This window comes from Erinaceus europaeus, chromosome 1 (assembly GCF_950295315.1).
Source record: "Erinaceus europaeus chromosome 1, mEriEur2.1, whole genome shotgun sequence".
NCBI lineage: Eukaryota > Metazoa > Chordata > Mammalia > Eulipotyphla > Erinaceidae > Erinaceus > Erinaceus europaeus.
The window spans coordinates 182,308,824-182,335,563 of NC_080162.1; the positions used below are offsets into that span (position 1 = coordinate 182,308,824).

At 38.0% G+C, this 26,740-nt stretch overlaps 1 long non-coding RNA gene across 1 annotated transcript in view; it reads right to left on the reverse strand.

Moving 5' to 3' along the window:
- Nucleotides 1–26,740, reverse strand: part of LOC132540924 (uncharacterized) — a 53,017-nt gene that overhangs the window by 25,239 nt on the left and 1,038 nt on the right. The window contains exon 2 of the long non-coding RNA XR_009552124.1: nt 6,344–6,436. This is a non-coding gene — a long non-coding RNA (uncharacterized LOC132540924). The remainder of the gene's footprint in view (nt 1–6,343; nt 6,437–26,740) is intronic.

Genomic DNA, 26,740 nt, shown 5'->3' on the forward strand with positions numbered 1-26,740 from the left:
GTACAATAATAATAACTACAACAATAAAACAAGGGCAACAAAAATAAATAAACAAATAAATATTAAAAAGAAGGCAATAGATAACTATAGCTATAACCAAATAATTTGGTAATTGGGTTATCTTTGAAAACTCCCATTGTTAGGATTTCCTGTAACATAAAAGACCTCATCATAATTTATGTCCTCTTATACTATTTACATGCAGCTGTATCTTATAAAGGAACACCACCAGTTGCTTCTGTTCTCCCTGGCATAAGTCTTTAGGTGATTTAAGATTTCAAAGAACAAGTCATTATTATAAATGTATTAACAATTTGAGCCCACTATTAATATTTAATCAGATAACCAATTTGAAGACTTAAGTGCTCAGGTTGAAGGAACATATACTCAGAGTTATGATCTTTGAATAAAAAAGTTTGAGACATTCGATCTATTTTTCCCCTCTCACATAAATTGAATAGTGATTTGTGAGACTATAATAGGAGTGTGTGTATATATATATATATATATATATATATATATATATATAATTTATAAAAAGGAAACATTGACAAAACCATAGGATAAGAGGGGTGTTTAAATCCACACAATTCCCACCACCAGAACTCCATATCCCATCCCCTCCCTTGATAGCTTTCCTTTTCTTTAACCCTCTGGGAGTATGGACCCAAGGTCATTGTGGGATGCAGAAGCTGCAAGGTCTGGCTGGAAGGTCTGTAATTGCTTCCCAGCTGAACATGGGCATTGACAGGTCGATCCATACTCCCAGCCTGCCTCTCCCTTTCCCTAGTGGGGGAGGGTTCTCGGGAATTGGAGCTCCAGGACACATTGGTGGGGTTATATGTCCAGGAAAGTCTTGTTGGCATCCCGCTAGTATCTGGAACCTGGTGGCTGAAAAGAGAGTTAACATATAAAGCCAAACAAGTTGTTGACTAATCATGAATCTAAAGGCTAGAATAGTACAGATGAAGAGTTGGGGGGGGGGGGTGTCCTCCATTCTGTAGATAGCTAGTGTTGGGCTGCACCGTGGAGATGAGAGAGAGGAGATCCGGAGTGAAGAGGTAACACAAATCTTTATTCGCACGGGCACCTCAGAGTTGGGTGAGAGTGCAGTGGTTCGGGCCACATGGAGGTAGCGAAAATGGCCGACTCCCGGACCACCCTCCCTGGCATCTAATCACCACTATGAAAACGGGCAAGAGAGACGAGGGGCAGAAGAAGGGCTTTATGGGTCAACAACCAGGAGTGACGTGTCAGGACAGGATTGGCTGAAAAAGGCACTGTGAGAATATCACAGGAAGTGGCAAAGCCTGAGGGGACAGCTTGGCAGATGTGATTGCATCTGCATAATTCCCCAGCAAGCTAGTAGGCATATTTTAGTTATATTCCAAAGGGCCTGTGGCTATACTAGTTTTTGTTTATTTATTTATGTGTTTGTTTTGTTTTTTATATTAACACCATTCCCACCACCAAAGGTCTGTGTCCTATCCCACCCTCCCCCCAGTGAAGCTGAACATCTACCCTCACCCTCCACCCAGAGATTTTTACTTTGGTGCCATACTCCAAACTCACTCAAGTTTTGCTTTGAGTTTCTCTTTCTTTTCTTCTTTCTCAACTTCTGTTTGTGAGTGGGATCATCCCATACTCATCTTTGTCTTTCTGACTTAGCTCACTTAACATAATTTCTTCTAGCTCCATCCAAGATAGGTCAGAGAAGGTGAGTTCATTGTTCTTAATAGCTGTGTGGTATTCCATTGTGTAAATATACCACAGATTTCTCAGCCATTCATCTGTTGTTGGGCACCTGATTTGCTTCTAATTTTTAGCTATTACAAATGACAGCAGGAACCTTCCCCTTTCTCTATAAAGCTCATATTTCTCCCAGTCCTGAAACCTCTAGAGTGGGGCTTAATTTCCTGCATGCTTCTCCCAATTCATACCAACTGATACTGCATCTGCTGATCCCAATCAATGCAACCAGTACCAACCACCCTGACATGTTTCATTTCGGACTGCATCCAGAGATGTCAGGCACTGAATGTCAACCCTTCAACTTCATTATTCTGGTGAGACCTAGCTCATAGAACTCCTAAATTTCATTTCAGGTGGCACACTTCTTAACAAACATCAAAACCTATATATAGACCAGAGTCCATGAGATACGGCATATGTACATGTATCCAGAAGTTGGGGGGAAAACATATACCATAAAGCAAAAGTGCACAGTAGTTTGCAGTGAGTCAGTAAATGCAGCAGGCAAGCAGAAAGACCTAAAAAGACACCATAAAGTACCTAATCAAATAGTTTCTACTTAGACCTAGATACCCTCCTCACCTACCTCCTATTGCACATTCCTCAATCATTCCAAAGCTTACTTTGTCAGATAAAGTAAGGACTATAAAAGCTGAATAAGGGCAAGAAACTGGCATACTTTAAGGATGACTCTTTAGTCACTACCAGGCTACTCCAATACCTGGGCCCCTAGTCAAAGAGTCCTGGGATTCCCGCACAGACATGAAAGGCCTAGGCCTCTAACAGATCCCTCTCACCACTGTCAGTGGTCATCACCATCAAGAACAACATAATGGACCCCTCTGTGGGCCCCTACAGGACCTTGCCCTCAATGTGGTTCAACAAGTGTAGGGAATGTTCTATTCTCCAAAGGGAGGTTGGATAGCATACTTTGCCTATCACTCGAGGATGATAGGTCCTGAAATTGGTGCAGCCTGGAATATTCCTAGCTCACAGAATGTGAGCTCAGACCTGCAGGAGTGCAGAGGTTACATAGGCTCCTGTGCTGAATATGGCCCCAGATCAAATAGATGAGGTTTACAGTTAACAATATTTATATACTTTTCCCATATTTGGGAGCTACTCTCTTCCCTGACCCAGCTTTCTAGTCCTTTTTCCAACTCTGACACCATCCCAATAGACAATAACTTAGGTCACCTGCTTATTAGATGTCAGGCACAGGCAAAAACTAATATAGTCACAGGTCCTTTGGAATATACCTAAAATAAACCTACTAGCTATTTTCAAAACAGAGACCTCAAATCTTCATCTGCAATATTCTAGCCTTTAGGTTCCTGACTATTAAGCAATTTGTTCTGCTTTATATCTTCATGCTTTTTCCAGAGCCACCAGATTCCAGATCACCAAGATGCCAACTGGACTTCCCAGGGCAGACAACTCCACCAATATGTCCTGGAGCCCTACCTCCCCAGATCCTTACCCCACTAAGGAAAGAGAGAAACAAGCTGGGAGTATGGAATGAAATGCCAATGTCCACGTTCAGCAGGAAAGCAATTACAGAAGCCAGATCTCCCACCTTCTGTACCCCATAATGATCCTGGGTCCATACTCACAGAGCAATAAAGAATGGGAAAACTATCAAGGGAGAGGATTGGATACGGAGTTCTCATAGCAGGAACTATGTGGAATTGTGCCTCTCTTATTATGGTGTTGTCAATATTTCCACTTTATAAATAAAAATTTAAAAAAAGAAGAAGAAATCAGTTTGGACTTACTTTTAATTTTGGAGGAAGTCTGGCTCATTTGTAGTTCACTTTTACTCACTATAACTCTTCAATGGTACCTAAAGAAAATCTGAGGTGCTTTTATCATAATGAGCCTGAGCCCTGAGCTCCAGTTTTTATCTCTCCAGCCCCTTCAGGGTGCATAGTTTTTAGCCAGTGTGCCACTGTATATGGATGTATACCCATCTCTAGGTAAACAGTACTAAATGTTGATCTTGCTCTCTATATTGCGGGCGGGGGTGAGAATAGAGTGGGTAGTGTCACATTTTGGCTCTTTTAGGTTCTATGATGGATGCCCTTTTACCAATACTTTAATATTTTATCTAATATTTCTTTAGTTCTTAGTGTATGGTCTTTTCAATTCTAATCCCCAACTGCCAGGACAAGACCCATAGAGCTCAGTCTTGTTTTGTTTGCTCTTTCTCCTGTATGATTTTAACATTTGATCCACCATATGTTCTACCTGCAAAATCTATGTACAATGTTGGCAAGTGTCACCAGTCTAAGTCAACACTAAATCCCACCTAGAACTATAGCTGCCTTCTATACGGTATAGGAATTAGTTTTATAGGGGATGGAGGTGGGGGAATCAGAGTTTATTTTGAAACAGAGAAGGAATATGAAATGGGTATGTGTATGAGTTTCTTTGGTATTAATTCAAATACACAAGAAAGTTCATTTGTAATCACTTCTATTCTTTAATTTAGAAGGTGAGGTCATTTATGGGAATAGGGTACATGTGCCAAGTCAGAGGATTAAGGAGAGTGGGAAGATGATTTAACCAAAATAATGCAACATTGTTAAGGTCCTGTTAAAGGCTGGCAAATGTAGTTGAACCACGCTGTAAATGGCAGAGAGGAATTAAGTAGTTGTTTTTACCAAACTTAATGATACCTAGGTAAATACAGTCAACAGAAAAGAATTATGAAAATTCGAGGTTATTTGAATATTCTTTTTCTTCCTGGAATAATGTCTATAAGTTCTAATATAGATAAGGGTGGCATTCAAAAAGCAAAGAGTAATACTGATAGACAGTGAAATGGTCAGTGACCTAGAGGTCCCAAATGAAATGAAAAGCAGCTTTTGGAGATGGTAGCAATTGAACATATAAGTTGAATGCACTTGGTTAGTGGTAAGAAATGGGCTCTAAATTTTGTAGAATTGTAGCTGAAAAAATTGCATAAGATGCCAGTGTCTGAGGTGAAGTCAACTGAGTGAATTCTTGGTGATAAGAGGGAAGTCAGGATGAGAACTGGGAGAACTTTGTGATGATACTGTAATTGTGGGTATGGAATTAGTATAAGGTGAAGTCAGTCGTTGAAATGGAGAAAAGGGAAATTAAAAGCCAGTGTGTGTCATTGGCTGGGAAGTTCAAAGATAAATGGCATAGCTGTATGGCATGGAGCTCAGACAAGATATTAATAATATGAAACCGAAAGTGGAGAGAAAGACTAATCCCAGGTCCTGAGTCAGGAAATAGGATGAATTCACCTTCTTCACCTCATCTTAAACAGTGCCGGAGCTCACATGGGTTGGCTCTCAGCCAGGAAGGTAAACAACCAGTTCTCCCTCACTGGCTCAAGGGCCCAGCGATACAGACAAGAGACACCGGGGAAAATTGAAGCACTCTCATTTAATGGCATATGGACATGGGCTTAAATAGAGATTTAGATAAAGAACATTTTTCAAATATGTCAGAAATTACAGGTTTCTTAAAGGTCAGCTTGCCCCTATGGTAGGGGGCTGGTATGACAGGAATTGATGAGATACATAAAGGTCAAGACAATTATTCTCCATGATGCAAGCAACTTAATTATCCAAAGGTATTTGAGAGAAACATAGGGGTTAAACCAGCAGGGTGAGATAGAGAGAAGATAAACAGAGCATGGTAGTTATCAAAGCTATAAGGAAATAAAGTTTGGAGTTTCACTGACTGATGTCAGAGAGGTGTTTGATGGAGTATGCTTTCTCTAGTGATCAAAAGTGAGGTGACTGTGTGAACTCGGGTGACTATGTGAACTTTGAATGAACTTTAAGGCAGGCAGCCATGTGGCCTGCAGTTAATGGGGAGAGACAGTGAGGTTTCTGTGGGCTTGAGAGTCTGAAAAGGGAGAACTGAGTCTGAGAGATTGTTTTTCCCCTTTGCTCATCTCGGTGAGAGAGACTAACAAGGGAGTGTCTTCGCAGACCTCCATCCAAGGATGAGGGGAGTTTTCCCTAAGCTCTATCAAGCTTACACATAGCCCCACAAAACAGAGTTTGAAGGAATCATGTTAAGTGAGATAAGCCAGAAAGAGGATGAATATGGTTATGCTCTCACACTTGGAAAGAAGTTGAGAAATAAGAACAGAAAGTAGAAACACAAAGTAGGACTTGGACTGGGTTTGGTGTATTGAATGAAGTAAAGGATTTGGGAGGGGGCGTCATGTGGAGTGCTGGCAGAGAGAGGGCAGGGTGTTTTTAGATCCTGGTGCATGATAGTGGAGGAACTGGGGGTGAGATTGCTTTGCAGAAAACTGAGAAATTTTATACATGTCCTAACAACTGTATTAATTCACCCCCAATAAAAAAGGAAATAGGTAACTTGTCAAAGCATCATAAAAGTGATATATTGGTTCACATGCCTCAGAAATGTATCAAGTACAAGGTTTGTAGGGCATTTGGGGATAATGGAGCAGTGGAAGATTTACAGTCAATTGACTATAACAGATAACTTTTAAGTTAACTCCCATTTTTGATATTCCAGGAAAACAGAACATCCTAAAGAATTTGTGCTGCCTCATCAAGGTGCTTAATACATGAGTTACCCCAAAAATGGTTTGAGCGTAGGCAGTGATACACCTGGTTGAGTTCCGATATTACCATGTGCAAGGTCCTGAATTCAAGCCTCCTGTCTCCACCTGGAGAGAGAAACTTCATGAGTGGTAAAGCAGTGATACAGATGTCTCTCTTTCTCTCTCCCTCTATATCTCCCCTTTCTCTCTTTTCTGTCTCTATCCAATAAAATAAAATAAAAATAAACAGTTAAAGTTCTATTTTGGGGAAGATGAAAATAGCATGTAGTATAAAATATGGAAAAACACATTACTGTGAAATATTTCATTGAAAAGGAAAAGGAAAGTTTATGATCTACTTATACATTCCTAGGAATTTAAAAGAACATCTTAATCATAAAATGAATCCCTTAGCAACAAAGTGTGTCTTTCCTTAATTTCTCTCTCTTTCTCTTCCTCTCCCCCCTCCCCCTGTCTTTCTTCACCCTCTTTCTGGAAAAGAAAAAAAAAAGTCTGCCAAGTAATGATAGTACCTGCAAGCACTAAACCCTGAGGGGTCTTGGAAACCCTGATGACAAGGGGAAAAATATAATGAATCCATTATTATGAAAGTAAAGTTGCTCATTTTATTAAAGTGGCATCTCTGAGTCATTGAAATAAGTTTTTGTGACTCTCAGTAAGGTGACAATAATAACCTGACTTTTTAGTAAACATGCATATGTATATACCTTCCAAAAAGAGGTAATGCTTCTTTTACATAAATACATTGCATAAGTAAATTTTCCATTTTTGATGAATTCTACGTTATACAGAACCACAAATTGCCAGAAATGCCTTGTTTTACTGTTTCATTTATTCAGTTGGTATTTACTACATACTCCAGAAGTGGAACAGATTGCTTTAAAAGCTAGATATATAATACAATAAAGGGAAAACTAGATTTATCTTTTGTAATAATGGCTCTGCAAAGAGACTCTCATGCTGTAGGCTCTGAAGGCCTGGTTCAATCCCTCATACCACCATAAGCCAGAGCCGAACAGTATATATATATATCCTCCTCTTTAGGGGCAAGGTGGCATACCTGGTTAAGTGCACACATTACAGTGCACAAGGAGCAGGATTCAAGTCCCTGGTCCCCATCTACAGGGGGAAAGATGCATGAGTGGTGAAGCAGGGCTACAGGTGTCTTTTCCCTTTTTCCTTTGCTATCCCCCAATCAATTTCTGTCTCTATCCAATAATAGTGAAATAAATAAAAGACAAAAGAAAGAAAGAAAAATCTTTAAAAAACAAGTTCTGACTATGTAGACTTATTCTCAACCCTAAAAGCATTTAAAAAAATTGCTCATATAATCTTATCCAAAAACCAGAAGATATTCTAGAATAGTATGAATTTCAGACATTCGCTAGCTAATTTGAAAAACTTACATTTTACAGATCTTTATATACTTGCTTTTAATATGCTCTGGAATTAATATGAGAAATACTTTGACAAAAAAAAAAAACTGACATTTTTCCCCTCATAAAACTGCCAAGTTATTCCAGGATCTAAAGAAGTAAATCTTTAAGTTGATTAAGCCAATGCTTATAGACAAGGCAATTTTTCCTCCCTTTATTCTCAGGACAATCCTTGCTCTGATCAGCATTCTTAAAAGTATCCTGGTTTGGAAAATAAAACACACAACCAGGTTACTTAGAGATAAATGAAATACAGGATAGTAGTAACTTAGAAATACATAGAAAGGAAAAGAAGAATGTATCAAATTATTTACAGTCTTTAAATTAAAATTTTCAAATTTTATATATTCTAGTTAAGTATTAAAATATGATTAATTGGTTGAGAGAAAAAATAACATTGACTAACGGGAACTTGGGCTTAGAACAAATATTTAATGGGTGGCGACATATGATATTTATCTGCAGAATCAGTAAAAGCTATTAGCTTTTGGTTCCACCACAGAGAGACAGCAGCATGTTATGCATGATATCCAGAATAAACACTAAAATAGTTTAAGGAGCAATTTTCATTGTACCCTAAGGGGTGATTTTTAGTTAAGATCACTCCAAGTCTTCTGTAACAAAGGTCAAGATATAAAGAAAACAGAAGTATTATCTAAAGTGCCTTGATCTTTTCTTGGTGACTTATGGTGTATCTGTCATCCATGACATTCTCAGTTGAGAGTCTTTCCTTTAAGTCTGAAATTATTTTATTTTGTATTTTCTTCCACTTTATTTTCTCATGTGTGTTCCATGAAAATATATATTTACACATAGTTTTATTTAAAATAAATACCTGTCCTAGACTGACTTCTTATTGAGTTAGAGAATTTAAATTATCACTCTACTGAAGCCAATGAAGCAAATTTATACCTTGGATTTCTGAACTTAAGAACTTGGCCTGATACCAGGGAAATAGCACTAACTTATATGCTTGAGGGCCCAGAGTAACTGATTAAATCTCTAGCATCACATAAAACTAATGCTGAGCAGTATCCTTCTTCTTCTCTCCACTCTTATTCACTTTCTTCATAATAATAAATAATTAAAAACTGAATTTTGCATAACAAAATATGCAGCTCCATAGATAAGCAATTTTGAGAACATCAATTCTAAGATACCCTATATTTTAAAAACTTAACACTTCAGAGTTAACTATGGGTATAAATTCATTTTATGGATGAAAATTTTCAATTGTAAAAATTACAAAGAGAAACAAGAAATGTAGACTCCATGCTCTTTTGCTATGTAGAAAATTACTGTGGGAAGGATTTGTTTGTTTTTGTTGTTGTTTTTGACAGAGAGGCAAAGGGGAAGGGGGGGAGAGAGAGAGAATGAAAGAGATCCAGTGCCAAAGTTTTATACTCTATTGATTCTATTTTACTCTTTCTAAAATAATGTCAGTGATTATGTTGGTATTCAGTGAGCATCCACTCTGATTAGAAGTCTACTAAGTGCTTAATCTGAACTATCTAAATTAATTCTAAATGCAATGTTATAAGTTTACTGTCTTCACAATCACTTCACAGAAGAGGAAATGGACCCTGAAAAGATTTAATTATTTATTAGCTTCGTAGTGTCAGGATTCATAGACAGCTATTTAATTCCAGAGCATCTGCTTTAAATCACGCTTCTAAACCACTTTTTAAGGTGAAATTGTCACCCCATGAGACTCAAAAATTGTAAAGTTTCTACTACTTCCACTTTACAGATGAAGAAACTGAGGCTCTAAACCTGTGCTAGATTATAACTTTCTAAGACTTCTAAATTAAACTCTCTCCTTTAGCAGTTGCCTTCTTAATTCTCTCACCCTATTTTAAATTATTTTACTTTAAAATTTTACTCACATGCGGGCACATACACACACACATAGGCACGCCAGAGCTACATATGTGTACGGTGCCAGAGATCAAAGCCAGGACCTCACATGTATAAGTTTTGTGCTCCATTGATAAAATGTCTTCCCAGCTCCAAAATTATTTTACTAAAAAAATAATCAAAATCCTTTAATCCTTTTTTTGAAGAACTTAATATTTTCCTCTCACATTAAAAATATTTCTGGAGGGGGCCAGGAAGTAGCGCCTCGGGTTAAGCGTACATAGCACAAAGTGCAAGGACCAGGGTAAGGATCCTGGTTCTAGCCCCTGACTCCCTACCTGCAGGGGAGTCACTTCACAGGCTGTGAAGCAGGTCTGCAGGTGTCTATCTTTCTCTCCCCCTCTCTGTCTTCTCTTCCTCTCTCCATTTCTCTCTGTCCTATCCAACAACAATGCCATCAATAGCAACAACAATAATAACTACAACAATAAAACAACAAGGGCGACAAACGGGAAAATAAAAAAATATATTTCTCAAAAAAAAATTTCTCCATGCACCTAAAAATTAAATTTTTTAAGGCACTTGTGCCCATGCAATTACAGCTAGCCTACCCTTCCATGTCTCATGAAGACCCTTTTGTGGTTGTCAATGGGATATGGTGTGCAAAAACATAATTTGTACATACATAAAATAATAAAATTATGGCAGGGGAAATTACACTATCTCAAACTGAACTAGTAACACATATTCACAATAGTAAATTTTATCTCTACTTTTCTGCTATTCATCTAATATTTTACCATATTATCTTCAATGTTAGGGAATTAAAAACTTACAGTGGGAATTTGTATTCATTTAAGTCAGCTTAAACGTACTTTGTTATTTCAGTACCATTTGTGAATTAGTAGAGGAGCCAAATTTCCTATTGTTTTCTCATTTAGGAATAAAGTACCTAATGATCTGTGGCCAAGGAAATACTTCAAGCTGGTAAAACATAGGACTTGCCTACACAAGGCTCCCAGTTCAACCTCTGATACTTATATATAGGAACTGGTGTTGTGCTCTGGAATATCTCTCTCTGTGTGTGTCTCTCTCTAAATCTTTATTTATTTATCCCCTTCTGTTGCCCTTGTTTTATTGTTGTAGTTATTGTTGTCATTGTTATTGATGTCGTTGTTGGATAGGACAGAAAGAAATGGAGAGCGGAGGGGAAGACAGAGAGGGGGAGAGAGAGATAGACACCTGCAGACCTGTTTCACCGCCTGTGAAGCGACTCCCCTGCAGGTGGGAAGTTGGGGTCTCAAACCGGGATCCTCACGCAGGTCCCTGTGCTTTGCGCCAAGTGCGATTAACCCTCTGCACTACCGCTCAACTCCGTTCGCTCTTTTGTAAGGGTCTATCTCATATGAAATAAATCAAATAAACATTTTCAAAGTAAAATACGTAAGATCTGATTTCTAGCTGTATGACTTAAGACAAGTTATTTCTTTATAATTGAGATTCCTCATAAAATGGGAGTAATAAATGCACCTAGCCCAGAGGGCAGTTGCAAGAACATAATGAGTTGATTGAGATAAAGATCTGGAACTAGATCTGTGAATTCATTTGAAGAACCTGGAAACCCGATGATCAAATTTCAATAATCATGATAGTAAGATTATGAAGGTATTTACACACACACACACACACACACACAATCTTTCTCCCAGTGATTTGTTCCTTGTCCGACTTTCCCTTTCCCTTGGCAGTATCTTCCTGGTACATCTAAGCAGTATGAGCACGATTACCCTAAGCAGTATTACCCTCCACAGTTGCAATCATTTTGTTTTTGAAATCAGAGAAATACTGAACTACACTAGAAGTGACCCATGAAAGGGAAGGCATTTTTGAAACTAACAAAACAAAGAAGCCTACTACTATAAAATGGCAGTACACATTGGAATGAAGAATTTGATGAGAAATCATCTTGTCTATATTTATCATCAATTATCTTCTGAACATGATTGTTTCTGTGGTTTACCATCACCCCTCCTATGAAAGAAATCTTGAATCAGATTACTATATAGTATAAATGTCTTTCAAGAATGATAGGTAAATAAATATAGCATGTTCCTCATAATAGTGGGAAATCATATTTTCAAAAAGCAAACCAAATACAGATTTTAGACCCAAGAATATTAGCAGCAAATTAGCCTTATCTATAAAATAAATGTGACTGATAGCCATGACATTGATCAGTTGCCAGGGCTAAGTACACATGCTCCACTGTGGATCCTCTTAGTAATAATATGATAGCAAGAACATAGAGAATATAAGCTTCCAATATATGCCATATTTAGGTAACTTGTAAACACACCTCGAATGGAAATGCCAAAGGATACTCTTTTTAAAAGTTTGTTGTTGGCAAAATTAAGCAAAAAATTAAAGATATGCTTATAAATTTTTATAGTTGATGTTTTTAGTGTCATGTGTGAAAATATTTCTTAGGAGTTCCATGATTTCACCCTCTTTTTTTTCCTCTCTCTCTCTCTCTCTTAAGCTTTGGTATGATAGACAGTGCCATAATCTTTGTATCATTATCTTTTTAAATTGGCATTGCTTATATTTTTTCTCTGCTTATGAGGTAGTGCCAGGACTTACTCAGGGGAATCTGTCTATTCTGGAATTATTGTATATTTAAGGCAAAAGTGGAGAGGAGATAAACATGCTCCTGGAAGGTAATGAATGCAGTACATCACTGAATAAAGCTTATAAATCTTTCAAGTCCATATGAGTATTAGGCCGACATTTGTAGTCTTGATTCAACAATGTGACTGTTATCTTTTTCTATGTATATTGCATGTTAGGATTTAAAATTTCAAAATGCTTTCCCATGTCAATGACAATCTTAATAGAGTCCAATTAGTTCCACAAGGCACTTTCTGATGCACAAGCCTCTGGCTTGATTGCGGTGAATGGTGGGTATTTCCTGTGTTTAAGCCCACATATGGATTGAGTAAGGCAGTGGCAGAGGGACTACTGTTTTCCTTCACTACATCTTCATTTCTTTTTCACAGGCTAAGCCTTTTTTGTTTTTCCTGGCTCTGTTGTCAAAATACTGACCAAAGTTTTGGCTCATGGTTTGGAACACTAGGCCAAAACAATCCTTTGAAAACTAGTGTGGCAAAATGTATTTTAATCTATATATTCACCATTCAACCGTGTGCATAACCGCACCCATTGACCTACTCAGTGGTTTAAAAACAACACTGGTTCCCCCACCCCCAGAAAACTTTGATTTATATGACAAGGTTTTTTTCAAGCCTCTCTATCAACATTTAAAAAAAATGTTATGAGGCTTGGTTTCATCACATCTCTTGTAGGGGATAAATGAAAATACTAACTTCACCAAGATCATTTTTGTTTCTGTTTTTAAAACCAAGGTGAACTCCTTGTGCATTCTGCAGAATTCATTTGAAAAAATATTCAAGTAATTGCTTCTTTTGATAACATATGAAAAACATAGCTAATCAGAAAGCACTAAGTACAATTACTAAAAGTATTTCCTAGCATATTACAAATAAGAAGAGACTGAGACCTCTCCTTGAGAAATGATTATATTTGCCTTTTAGGTTAACGCAAAGTGTTTAATTCTTCTGAGTGTTAGAATCTGCATTTGTCTTTCCAGGGTACTGGGTTAGTTCTTTGTTGTCATATAAAACCACCAATAGTTGATTTCCCAGGCAATGTTACCTACTGTTTGAGAAAGAAAACTGAAGGTATCCTGAAGCATTTTACTACTTGTGGATCCTGCTCTTAATTATTCATCTATTTCCTCTGAAGATTCATTAAAGTAACTCTTAAAAGTTTTGAACTAATAAATATTTTAATGAATACTAATTGCCCTCTTACGTCAACAGAAACTGATTTTGATTTCAGCCTATGAATACCTGCTCAACTCAAGATGTTTGTCTTAACAAGGCTATGCTGGAAAATTAAATTCACTGCCTGGATTTTCTCCCAGATGAACAAGCATTCAAAGGTCAAAGAATCAAAAAAAAATTCTTTGACTTTAAATTATATATTAAGACTTTCAGCTTGTTTTGCAGATAATCTCTCACCCACCTTAAATTAAAGAGGGGCAGACTCATTTTACAACATAAATAGCTCCCTCTAGTCCCCCATATCAGATTATCTAAATCCTACTCAATCTCTCTGTCTACATATATATTTGTATATATGTAGAGAGAGATAGATAAATACAGATAGATATATGTCATGAATGTGTGTGTGTGTGTGTGTGTGTGTGTGTGTATCTTCAGTAGATTTGGAATGATAAAGTTTTCAAAGTAACAGAATCTAGATGCTTCCCTTGGAAAGTTAAAAAAAAAAACTAACTTGGGAATATTGTGTAAGAAAGAAAGGGAAAGAATGGAGGAAAACATGGTTTTCTGATCATTAGTGATACATTTTGGGTTGCTTAGTAATACTGTGTTTATAAGATATTTTAGTTTGATCTTTAAACATAATTATTCTATTTCCTAGTCTCCATCCAGTTGAAATCTCCTAAACTGTAAATCAATGATATCCTTAGTAGGAAATACATTTGGATTTTCATATTTCCTTTCTGCTAATATATCTAAGAGTTTCATGTTCATTTAGAACAAAGGCTTAAGGTATTAAATTAGAGGCAGTTCTTAACACTGATTATTTGAGGGAATGTGAGCCTTCTGTAGGTAAAGTACATGTGTTCTCTCTATCTCCTACACACCCAAGACTCCCAGCTGTCTTCACCTGGAATGCATACTTATACAGCCTGCAACAGCTCTACTAGAATGATCCATACCCAAATGAGCTCACCCCAGGAGAGAAGTGGGCCAGAAAGTGATGTCACTTTGTTATGTAAATCTCTGAATTGCAAACTTCAGGCTATGCATTACCTAGCCAACCTACTGAAAAATTAGCAAGTGCCCTGAAAGATTAATCAATGTCTCTGAATCTCCTTCACTTTGATAAACGTAATGGTGTCCCACAGTGTTCTTTACAGATAGTTCAAAAACATTTAGTAATTTTGTAAGAAATCCATAGAAAAGCTAAACATAACCTGGGCAAAGAAAGCATGAATGTTACTGTGGACAAAAGGATTTTTATTTGAGGTCTGTGATCTGTTTAAATAATGGCTCTGGAAATATTGCATATTGAATTGCCAAAGGTTGTATTAAGTATAAAATTCATAAAATAAACCTTGAAGACTTGAAAATTATTGTTGTATATGTTTTATGAATATGCAGCATATCACCTGTTAATAATACATATTTACTCCTATAATGCAACATGACATCTGTTTTAATATTTGTAAATCATTTGTAGATCATTGGCTTGCCAGTTTTCTTGATGTTTCTATACTGGAAGAATAAATATCATAGTCAATGTCACTTTTGTGCCTGCATATGCCCTTTTTGTACAAGATTAGAAATATTGTTGGGTCTGTTAATGTGACCCTGATTCTCAACCCAGGTGATTAGGGTAAGAATTAAATGTGTCTACTCCTTACCTGTTGGAGGTTGCAAAGCTACAGAAGATAATCATAATCATAATTCCAATTTTAAATAAGCAGGATTCTTTAAAAATATGTAGGAGGGTGCACAGCAGGGCATATTTTCTTTCTTACTGACAAGAGTGTGTAACTAGATACGTTAACATTACTGAGAACATGAAAACATGAAACAAAAGTATTGATTCAAGAATTCACTAAAGAATCCAAGCACACACTGGCTGGTTTTTATTCTTTCCAAGTGTGAGTTACAGTGGTTGTTTATAACAGACAGGTAAAACTTGGCTGTTCTTTCTCTTCCTGCATTTTTCAACATACATGAAATAAAGTGTTATTTGTATTGTTAAATTTACATTATCTCCTCTTTAATTGCATCAGCTGCTAACTAGATCGAGATATAATGATATTTGAAGGGAAAATGGCAGCCATCTCCAGAAGACTGCAGTATAATGGAAGAACTTAATTAATTTAACCTCATAATCTTCTATAATGGCTGAGTTTCATCATTCCCACAGATGGAGCTCAGAGGAATTAACAGCACTGTGCATCCCTGCAGACTCCACAGATTGGCTGGCCAAGGAAAGGTTTTTCTTTATATTACTTCAGTTCACATATTGGTGCCTCTGCCTAATACTAGTAGGTACACTAAGAAGACAAAGTATGTGGAAAGTGAAAGTGAAAAACCCCAATATTACAAAGTGTTTTTTCTAGTTTTTATATTATGCAGGCAAAGCAAAAATGTTTTGTTCAGAGATGTGGGAGCAACAACTTCAGTCTACTTTGAAATATTCTTTCAGGTTTAACAGAAAGGGAAAGCTAAATTTAATCACAGGAAAATGGGAGATCTGCATATACCCACAGCCAGTACTCAAAAATGTCATCATTAATTTTTTCTTTTCCTGCACGATTTATAATGACTTCTGGAAACTTCTTTAGTGCGATAAATGGAGAAATGTAGAGTTGTTTTATAGGCAGACAGGCACAACAATAAGACAGGGAGTACTTTAAAAATCTCCAAAAAAAAAAAAAAGCAGTAGTTTTACTGCTATAGTGATTATTTCCATAGATACCATCTTCTGTACCAATTCATTGTCAATGAAGCGATCTGGGAGCATTTTCTCCAGTTGTTATTCTTCTGAAGAATCTCGTATATCTTTACACTTTTTTTAAAAAAAGATAACTGTTTGCAGCTCTTGTCACTGTATATGTAAATCTATGTTAATCTCAAGAAAAACAAATAAAAAAACACCTTGACACAGCGTCTGACAGAATGTCATGTAAGAGCTCACCACTATCTTACATGTGTTATAAAAGTAGATGAACATAAAAGGGAAAACAGTAGCTTGGGTTCCACAGCAATGTTAGAAACAAAGAAGCTGGTGAGGGCTGATGGCTTATCAATCAGGGAACAAAAATCACCTGTGTTAGTACAAATGTTCACACTTGCTCATTCAAATCTGTTGTGTTTCTATGTGTCAAGCTTTGTCTTCCGGGGTGAATACCAACCTTTCCAGAAGGTGCTCCCACAGTGTATGTTGTTTTTCAAATATTTTCTTGTCTGAGCAAAATTTTTAAGCAGCAGATCTGAAGTTCTCTGAACATACTGTGCCAGAGAGGGTTTTTTTTTTTTTTTTAAGTTGCAGATCTAAAATCTCTAAAATGCTCCAAAATCTTCAGTCCTAAAAAGTGCAGAACCTGCCCTCTAGGGAGAGCATATTTACCTGGAAGGGCTGGTGTGGGGCAGCCTTTTGGGCTTCTGTCACTTTCTGGTCACACTTGGTTGAAGATTATCGACCTCCCCAAACACATGAGCAAAGCTGTATGTATCTCTTGCAGAGGGTAACTGGGTGTCATTTGACTTAGTTCTGTGCTTCTGAGAAAAATGGGCTTGATCTGAGCTGGGTAGACTCCTTGGTACCTTCCTGCTTTGTACTTTCCTTTTATTATTATTTCACGGGATCGTGTTCCATTATCCACCCCCCCCCCCAATAGAAATGGTCCTCGAAATTCTAGGCTTAAAGAACAACTATTGGCTTGGCTTGTGTGGCTGGGGGTGGGCCGGGGGTGGAGGGTCTTTTCTTCAAGCTGTGCAGCACGTTGCACACACTTTCCCTTTTCGCTCTAATTGTATTTTCACTGCGGGAATTTTCCGGTCATAGATGTTAAAACTTTCTCTGGCTTCTTTTAAAAGCTCCACCCCTGCCTTGGAATGGTTTGTACTTGGCCGAGGTTAAGGCCGCCCCCAAATCCAAGACGTCCATAAAGAAGGAGTGAGGAGACAGGCTTTATCCGTTTGTCTGCCTGTGATGGGTTCTGATACTAAGGAAATAAGACAGTCCCCACACACAACTGCAGAACGAAAACCAGGGCTCCTTAGGAACTGGAGACCCCGAATTCTTAGAGATCAGTGATGAAGGGCAAAGCTGGAAGGTCTGCTGGAATCTGTCAGCAAAAACGCTAGGTTTAGGTCCTGCCTGGCCTTGGAACGATGGAGACTGGGCAGAAAGCTGTTTGTGGTTATCGATTTATTAGAGGGGGTGCACTGGATGTCCAGCTGGATTATTATTTGGAGTTTACGACCACCTGGCGGGGTATTCGTCCATCGAAGACATATTGACCTATGGTTCATCTGCACCAAGCACTATTCCAATGGCCAGGCACACAGCCATATATCACCTGGGGCAGGTCACTTAACCCCCTGGCAATGTCAGCATCTTCATCTGTAGAACTGCAGGGCCAGGGCACTCTAAGGCCCCAGGATTCCTTCACCTGTCAAATGTGACACAGGCGCAAATGCGCTGATGCTTGGGCACTTTATTCTCTGCAGTGGGCGGGGAGAAGGACTGGATAGGCCACTTTTACTTTGGTCACTCCTAGTTAGGCTAAATACTATTGTTTCTCGAGCTAAGCCCTCAAGACAAAATTGTGCGACGGCACAGGAATCCAAGTCATCTGGGCCACGGCAGGCTGGTTTTCCAAAATGCTAACCCAAACCAGGTGGAATCTTTCATTAGAAGCGTACTCTTTGTATCTGATCCTCTTGAGTGTCGGGTCAGACCTCTGCAGCAAGTTAGCCAGATTTAGGCGCCTGTCCTCACCGGGCGATTCTTGCCACTGCCTGGCGTCCCGCTCCTGGGCCACCTCTGTGGCACCGCCCTCAGCCAGCCCAGAGTTCTGTGCCCATCGCAGCGACCTTCGACCAGAGCAGGCGTCTGTTTTCTGTCCCAGTTTCCACAGAAACTTTAGTAAAGGCCACACTCATCGTTTGCTTGGGGGTCTGTTTCTAGCCCAGGTGGGCTCTGGAGTGCGAGGACAAACGATGGTGGTGGTGGTAGTGTGTGTGTGTGTGGGGGGGGTGTTCCCCAGAGCGCGGTATCTCTGGTGTGTGTGGGAACTTGGGGGGGGGGGTAGTCGGGGGGTGCGTCACCACACTTAAGTCACGAGGACAAGCTTTTCCTCACTCCTCAACTACCGTACCCCAATCCCAGTGCTGCAGCTCCCCTTCATCCCTTAGGCTGCTTTGGGCAGTCTAGGGACTACAGGTGGCGCGCTGGGCTCCTGGCCCGGTCTCCCACCCAGGCCTCCTTCAGACTCCCCGAGCGCCAAGGCGGGTGCAGGGACAGCTGTATGCAGAGAGCCGGGCTGGGCGTCCTTCCAGCAGGCGACCTCCTAATCCCACCTCTACAGCGCCTTCCTCCAACCTCCCTTGGTGGGCTTAAAGCCCCGTGGTCCTTCTGGCTCCTTCTCTCGTTCCCGCTCCCTGCGCCCAGGAGTACTGCAACTCGCAACCTGCGCGCCTTGACTGCGCTACAGCTTGGACCGGTCCTCGGGGTTGCGGAACCTTCGGGAGGTGTGTGTGTGGGTGTGGTGGGGGAGGTGAGGGAACAGAGGGAGGGGCGGGAGGAGACGAGCCCTGAGAGAGGCCCTGGGTTGGGGCAAACTGATCCTCTCTAGGCTAAGCAGAAGCAGCTGCTGGTAATAGCTGCTGCCGGGGAGGGAGCGGGTTTCCCAGCCAGGACGCCAGTTGCAGTGGCAGCGCGCGGGAGGCCCGGGCAAACGCACTCAGCAGCGACCAGCGGCGGAAGCGCCCGCTCAGCTGGCCTTGGTGCAAGAACCACCTTAGCTTTCTGTGGGCCTGGATGGCCTCGGAGGGCTTTCTCGACCCGCCCCTCTCACCTAGAACTGGTAAAGCCTTCCACTTCTCCCATTCGCAAGCGCACTCTCCTTTCCTCCCTCTGCATCCCAAGAAAGGTGCTTGATGGCATTATTCTGAGCTTCTTCAAGTGGTTAAATGGTGGACGACTGGCTCCGTTGCCTTTCTCCCTGGCGCCCACCAGGCACAGATGGTCAAACATTTCCCAGTTCCTCCCTAAATCCAAGCAACAAGGACAAGCTCCACTTAGAAGCATCGCTTTGGTTGTCATTTCCACTTACAAAGAAGCTCAAAATGTTGGCAAGCATTAGTAAATGGAAAGAAAAAAAAATTAAAAAGGAAACAATAAGAACATGGAAATCCACAAGCCCTAAGAACTGATTTTTTAGATCTTATTTTACATCAGTTAATCATGCAGCTACATATTAAAGACCCCATGACTTTATGTAGTTTACATAACCCCAAAGACATTTGGATTTTTTGTTTGATTGGGTCATATTAATAAATTAGTTAGTGGCCTTCAAAAAAATCTACTCAATGTGTAGTTTAACCATGAAAGATTTAAACACTACCTCATGACTTAAAAAAAAAAGTGTGAGAAATTTCTATAACGTTCTCTTGCCTTCCCTCCTCCCCCAACACATACATCCCCAAGAATCCTAAGTCTTTCAAGGCCTCTGATTCCACTACTTCAGTGATATCTAGTAATAAAATCTGTGTGGTTCCAGAATATAATTAATCTAGAATTTCTTTCTTTCAGTGTTTACATTTTGCAAAGTTTTCATAACAATCTTGTTAACATGTTTTAATTCGAGACATGTTAGGAAAAGAAAAAAAACTGAACATTCTTATGGAGGACATTGTTTTATTATTAAATCTTGAGATGTTAGTGGTAGTATTTTAATCTAATTTCCAAAGAAAATTTGTGTTAAATTTTATTTATCAAATGACATCTACACTGAGCGACGTGTCTTTTGATTTTATTTACAACAAAATGTACTCTTAGCAGCTAGAAGTTATATTCTGAAACAAAGCAGTTTTCCTGTATTTGTCTACCTGTTCAGCTATTCAAACTATAGCATATAAAGGTATCAGTTCAACTACTTCTCTAGTTCTTGAGGGCTTCAGAACTCTTGAAATAAGTGGAATTATAATGTCCCATAAGAGCTAGTTTATGCATATCTGTATTTTGAATTTGGACAAAGAAACTGTTCGGATGCTCTTGGGCAATAATCTACTCCGATTTAGAAACAGCCTCGGGAATATCATCTTTGAAGTTTCTCTGCAAAAATCCCCCTCGCTGAGTGGCTGGTACATTTATGTTTGTGGATTTATCACTCTTGAAACTCTTACAGTCCCCTCTTTCCACTTAATGAATAAATGCAGCTGTGAAGAACCAAAAAACAATATACTTATTGGGCAAGAATAGAGATTCTTGAATTCTAAAGCCGTTCCATAATTTATGGTTTCACTTCTCTCTTCCCCCACCTCCCCACTCGCCTATCCAATTTGCAAGACCACGTGTGCGGTTCTGCACCCCACAGTTGCTTCTCGAGTTTCTTATATAATTTTTGGTGCCCCCCTTCTCTCCGCCCCCCAGTAGTATGGAAAATGAACGCAAACGGGGTAAGGGTCTGAAAACGAGTTGCAAAGCCACCAGGCAGAGCGACTGGATGCGCCTGCTCTCAACCCTGATTCTCTTGGGGCACTTTCTACACTGCATAAAAATCCATCAGTGTCCTAGGCTCCAGGGAAAGCAAGTCTGAACGAAAGAAGCTAGACTTCCTAGAGCCAAGGCAAAGTCGACAAAGAAACCCTTCCTACCTGAGGTGAAACAGGCTTAAATTATATGAACAGGTCTCAAGCCCATTCATGGTCCTTGGTCCCGTAATTCCTCCTGTGTCTGTCTCACAGACCTGCGCAGGACCCCAGAATTTTCTGTCTCCATTGCTTTACAAGCTTCCCAGCTCAATTTTTCACATCAATTGATTCATCCACGTGGGGTCCCTGCAAGCGACATTTGCAATATTTCTTGAACAGTGGATACCTCTTCCAGAGGCAAAACCCGATTTGATCAGTATTTCGAACTCACATTTAAATTTAATATTAGGTAATCAAAACTTTCCACCACCTATCCCTATGCTGGCATCCCTGGAGATTCACTTCCAACAGAAAGAGAATGCAGGTAAATGTGCCTCTTTTGAGGGCAATGCATCTGATTGTTTCCAATTATTCTCTGTATTGTCAGAATACCTAGATCTACTGAGTGACTCAGACTCCAAAGAAATTTCCTTCAAAGGTTAAAATTGCTATAAGTGGTCACACTGCACTGACCATAGGAGTATATAGGCAAAAACAACTTGCTTTTCCCTCTCCCAACATTTTTCCCACCTGATCTTAGCTAACTGCAAAGTGATTTGAATTTTCCTTTAGCATGTAAATAAATTTTATGAAAGGAACATGATGTTATGTTCAATTTAGGCAAATTATTGAGTTGGCCATTTACTTAAGAGTCTATAATAAAAATGAAATTATAGAACAGGAATTTCATAGGAATATGACCTAGCCATCAATATACTTTGTGTTCAGAAAAAGGGAATGATAAAAAAAAGTTATCTGTTGGATTTCTTCCTTACATACTCCCTAGAAGCATAATGGGTTTTGGTTAAGATTCAATTAGTATATAGAGTTAATGCCATGTAAAATCACTGGTTTAAAAGATGTATATTTATAGTGTTTCTTAAAAGGAATATTAAATCATCAAGCATGTGTTTGCTAAAGTAAAATGGTCTATGAAAACATAACAAGTAAGCATTGAAAGAAGCCACTTGGAGGCAAATAACAAAATAGAAACAAAAAAGCAGGAACAAAAGCAGTCAACCCCAATCAGCAATTCAACTTTCTCTATATCTAATATTCAAAGACACACTAGGTTTTCATTACCAAGAAGAGCTCTTCCAGTCTCCTTGCCTCATGTTAAAAAATAAAGACAATTACAATGTTGGGAACATAATTTTCCTTACTCTAAATATTTTATGCTTATCAAACAAACAATGGATTGTTTGCTTTCTCTCCTCCCATTACTCCTTTGGCACTAACTTTGGCACTTATGTGGTGCTTGGTTTGGCAAACAGGATAAGACAGTTTGAAAATTATCTTTATATTTATGCCTAGTTACCATTCTGCAGGTTTATTGTTGGCCAATAGAGACCTGATTATTACATCTAAAGGGGCATTAGTCCACACTCTTAAATTTTCATAGAAAAAACCCTTTATATTTAATCTTTTTAATAAATTTAAGCTTTCATCTCCCAGGCTTTCTGATGTAAGAGCAAACCTGTAAGTTTTATTATTTCATGATGACAGACTCACAAAATGTAACTGATTTTTTTTTTAAGTTTAATAGTAATTTACAACCATAAACCAAAAGTGAACAAAAGTGCTATCTGCCAAAAACATGGTCAGGAAACAGCAAATGAGATTTAACCTTGATAAGCACAAGTCGTATGTCTGGGGAAATATAATCTGAAAGCCATAAACTTGAGGTCCAACTCCATACTCTCCATGAGCCAAACTCCCAAATATTTCCGTTCTGCTGACCATTAGAATTTACTTATGGGATATGCAGTTCTGTTCTACACTACACTAGAAGAGCAGTTTTGTTGACTATTTTAAAAATTAAACCTGAAACTTTGTTCTTGGAGAAAATGGTCCTATTTTAAATGTTACTCTTAATTCTAAGAAAGAAGACTAAATCCGATGCTTGTTTGTCATGTGATATCACGGCAACATAACAAGAACAATCTCAAGCTTATTACCTTTGGGATAGGCAAAGGAACTAGTGGCTGCCACATTAAGGAGTCATATTCCCCCAAAGCACTTGCTAGATACCATCTTCTTATAAAGGCCAAGACAGCTCACAAATGGACATGTTAATGCTAGGGATTGAATGCTATGGATAAAAGCAAGTTGTAAGCTTAGAAAAGCTCTTTAAAAAGTAGTTGATAGTGGAAAGCATATATATGCTATGGGAATAATGCTGAAAAGAAAAAATTAAGCCAATTAAATATATAGAAAGATTGTTATCTAAATAATTTTGGAGGATTCACCTAAAAGCAAATAGCCAATAGTTTTAATTTTTTAATTAACCAAGCACACAATAAACTTTATTGTAGTAATTACACATGAGACATTGGATATGGATAAAACATTTCTTGAAAATTAAACTTTAGTGTTGTAGTAGCAATCTAGTCAAGACCTGGGTCCATGCTCCCAGAGGGATAAAGAATAGGAAAGCTTTCAAGGGAGAGGATGGAGAACAGAACTCTGGTGGCAGAAATTGTGCAGAATTGGACGCCTCTTATTCTATGTTCTTGTTGATATTTTTAATTTTATAAATGACAACAACAAAGAAATCTGGTCAAAAAACTTAAATTCTTTCTTTCAATTTGATCTTTTTGTCTATTGCATAAAGACAAAAAATAAACTTTTCACATTATAGCCTGTCACTACATAGCTACAAAATCCTTAGTATGATTAAAAAATTTGATAATGATCTTGAACAGTCTTGACAGCAGGAAATGCATTTCCTAATATTCGTAAACAATAAATGATTTAGAAAACCAGTCCTAATGTTATAAGCAATTAACTTTCAGATAATAGGTTATTCAAATAGTCTATAAAACACATATATCTTTTTGTAATACAGAGATTCTAGAGCATAGGAGCCATGTCTAGTAGAACATGTCATGATATTAATTCATGTTCTTGTCTAATTAATGCTCCCCAGCTTATCCATTCTATATTGAAGGAGTTGACATGATTTCTAATAATATTGAATGTTTAGGCAAAGCAAGAGAAGGTCAATATTGAAAAAAAAAATGATGAGTCCTCTACAAGTTTCTTGAGAGCTTGTAAGACATCATAATAGTTATGCAAAAGACTTTCATGTCTAAGGCTCCAAGGTCCCAGGTTCAATCCATACCACCATCACAAGCCAGAGTTGAGTAGTCCTCTAGTTTTTCTGTCTGTACCTCTCTCTCTCTCTCTCTCATTAAACAAATATATATATATATATATATTTTTTTTTTCTTTAAATGGGTCTACAGATAAGATCTTCTTAATAGACTTTGCTTCACTCTTAGCCTTCCCTATGTGATCTGGTCTTCTCCCACTGATGCTCAGGAGGAAATTTTGATCTAAGCTAGTGAGCAAGAGTATCTTCTTCCTGTTTCTGGAAGAAAATTCATTATGTACATTGATAAAAGTTTTATGTATATTTTCTACACATTTGAAAATGTTTTTGTATATGGAATTGCAGTGTCAAACTGCATTTTAAAAGTATTAAAATTTGTGAGTCTATATGACAGAGAAAGAGGTAAAAATGTGTTTTAAATCTAAATTGGTCATGACATACCTAATCTGTCAGGGTAGGCAGAATACAAATGCACAAAAAATCTTAAAACCTCTGTTCATTTTTGCCTTCTGTCTTCTGTGGATTTTTATTTGAATGTTTTGAGTATGGCCTAGATTTAAATGCACATTTCTGTCACACATGTTCTGTGTTTTTGCCAAGAACTAAAGTATAAATCTACTCACAAGCAATTTGTGTGCTTCAAGTGCAAAAAAAAAAAAAAAAGGAGGTTAGGATAGCAGATAGGATTAGCATTTTATGACATGTACACAGCTCAATGTTTTAACTTCAGTATAAACTACAGATACATAATTGAGTCCTTATGGCATTTTCTAGTTACCCACAAGGAAATGTATATATATATATATATATATATATATATATATATATATATGAATTGTTAATAGTTAAATGGATTATTATGAATATATTTTTCATTAGATTTTGGGTTGGTTACATAGGACATTACATTTTTATTCATATTTAACGTTTATGTCAAATGAAAAAGTTAAGTCTATTTTATATGAAAAAATAAACGTATCTTGGGTGGTATCATACACTTGCAAATTGTGACCCTCTGCCCAGGCAGGACTGTAAATCCACACTATGTGCCTGTGACTGATTTGGGATTTGGATTTCTGATTTGGCTGAGAGATGTGTAAAAACCTCAAGTAGTCAACAGCTCCCTACTGGCTGTGCATCTGAGGGGCTCAAGAGCATTGTTTATTCCAGCAAGTGTCTGGAATACATTATACTCCATGAATTGGCTCCTGCTACTCCTGTTTTGGAGAATATGAAGAATTTGTATACTGTACTAAAATAAATGTACTCTATGGAAAAATAACAATTTTCCTTAATAGAGAATCCTGAATGTGACTATCTTCTGAATCTACAACTGCCAACATTTTAAACACATGGTATTTCTGAAAGAGCAATAATTCTCCACACTTTCAAAATCAGGAACTGATTCAAACTCTAAATGCTTGTTATCCAAGTCCCATATGACTCTTAGTTTGAAAATTTAAGAAAAATGAAAAAGTTATTTGGGTTGATAGTGGCTTTATACATATTATTAAGGAAATGCCAGGATCAAGGATCAAAAGGCTCTTTGTATTCATTTACAAAACTTTAGATGATGTTACTGTTTCATTATAAAGATCAATTATTAAAATGTGACTTTTCAAATATGACATGTCTATAGCCTTTAAAAAGAGAAAGTGTCTTGGAATTATTGGCATACACTAGTATTTCGTAACTCAAGGCTGTTTTCTTCTTAAGCTTTTGATCATCTAAGCTCTAAGAGAGGCTGGATTTGCTGTTTTATATTATATGTTGTTTATGAAAGGTCTGAATAAATAAAATGGTTTTAAAAAGGCAGGCCTAACATCAGCATCAATTTGGTTAGTATTTTTCTTTGCACAAGATATTTGGGTCTTATTGAGTAAACATAATTCATCCTGTACAGCTTTCTCTAGGAAGCCATCTCCACCCAATATATATGGTCTATTCTGGTCTGCATACTCATAAACATCTAAAAGTTTAGGACCAGAAACCCATCTTTCTGCCTTATTCCTAACTATTTCCTGTGTGTTGGTTTTATTGCCAAGAATCTATTAATCTGTGATCTTTGAAGATGAAGGATTGTGTCTTACTGTTCTGACTCTAACTTCATGATATATCTAGTACAAGTCCACAGATACTTGATGACTGATAGAAACGACAGAGCTTGTGAATCTAGAGGATTTTTGCAAGAGCATGTACAGTAATACCTGTATTCACGCCATTGCCATTCCCTAAGACTCTTTGCTGACATCATCTCTGATGTGAATAACTGAGTGGGGGATGGGGCAGGGATTTCATCTGTAAAAGGAGAAGTGCAAACATTTTAATGTTCACTGAGAAGTCCTGAGTCCTTGTAAGAGCATATCATCAAGGCATTTGCATATCTTTCACTGCTTGTGATTGGATTTCCTAATCAAGTAAAATGAAGTACCCATAGAAAGTGTATCTCATATTA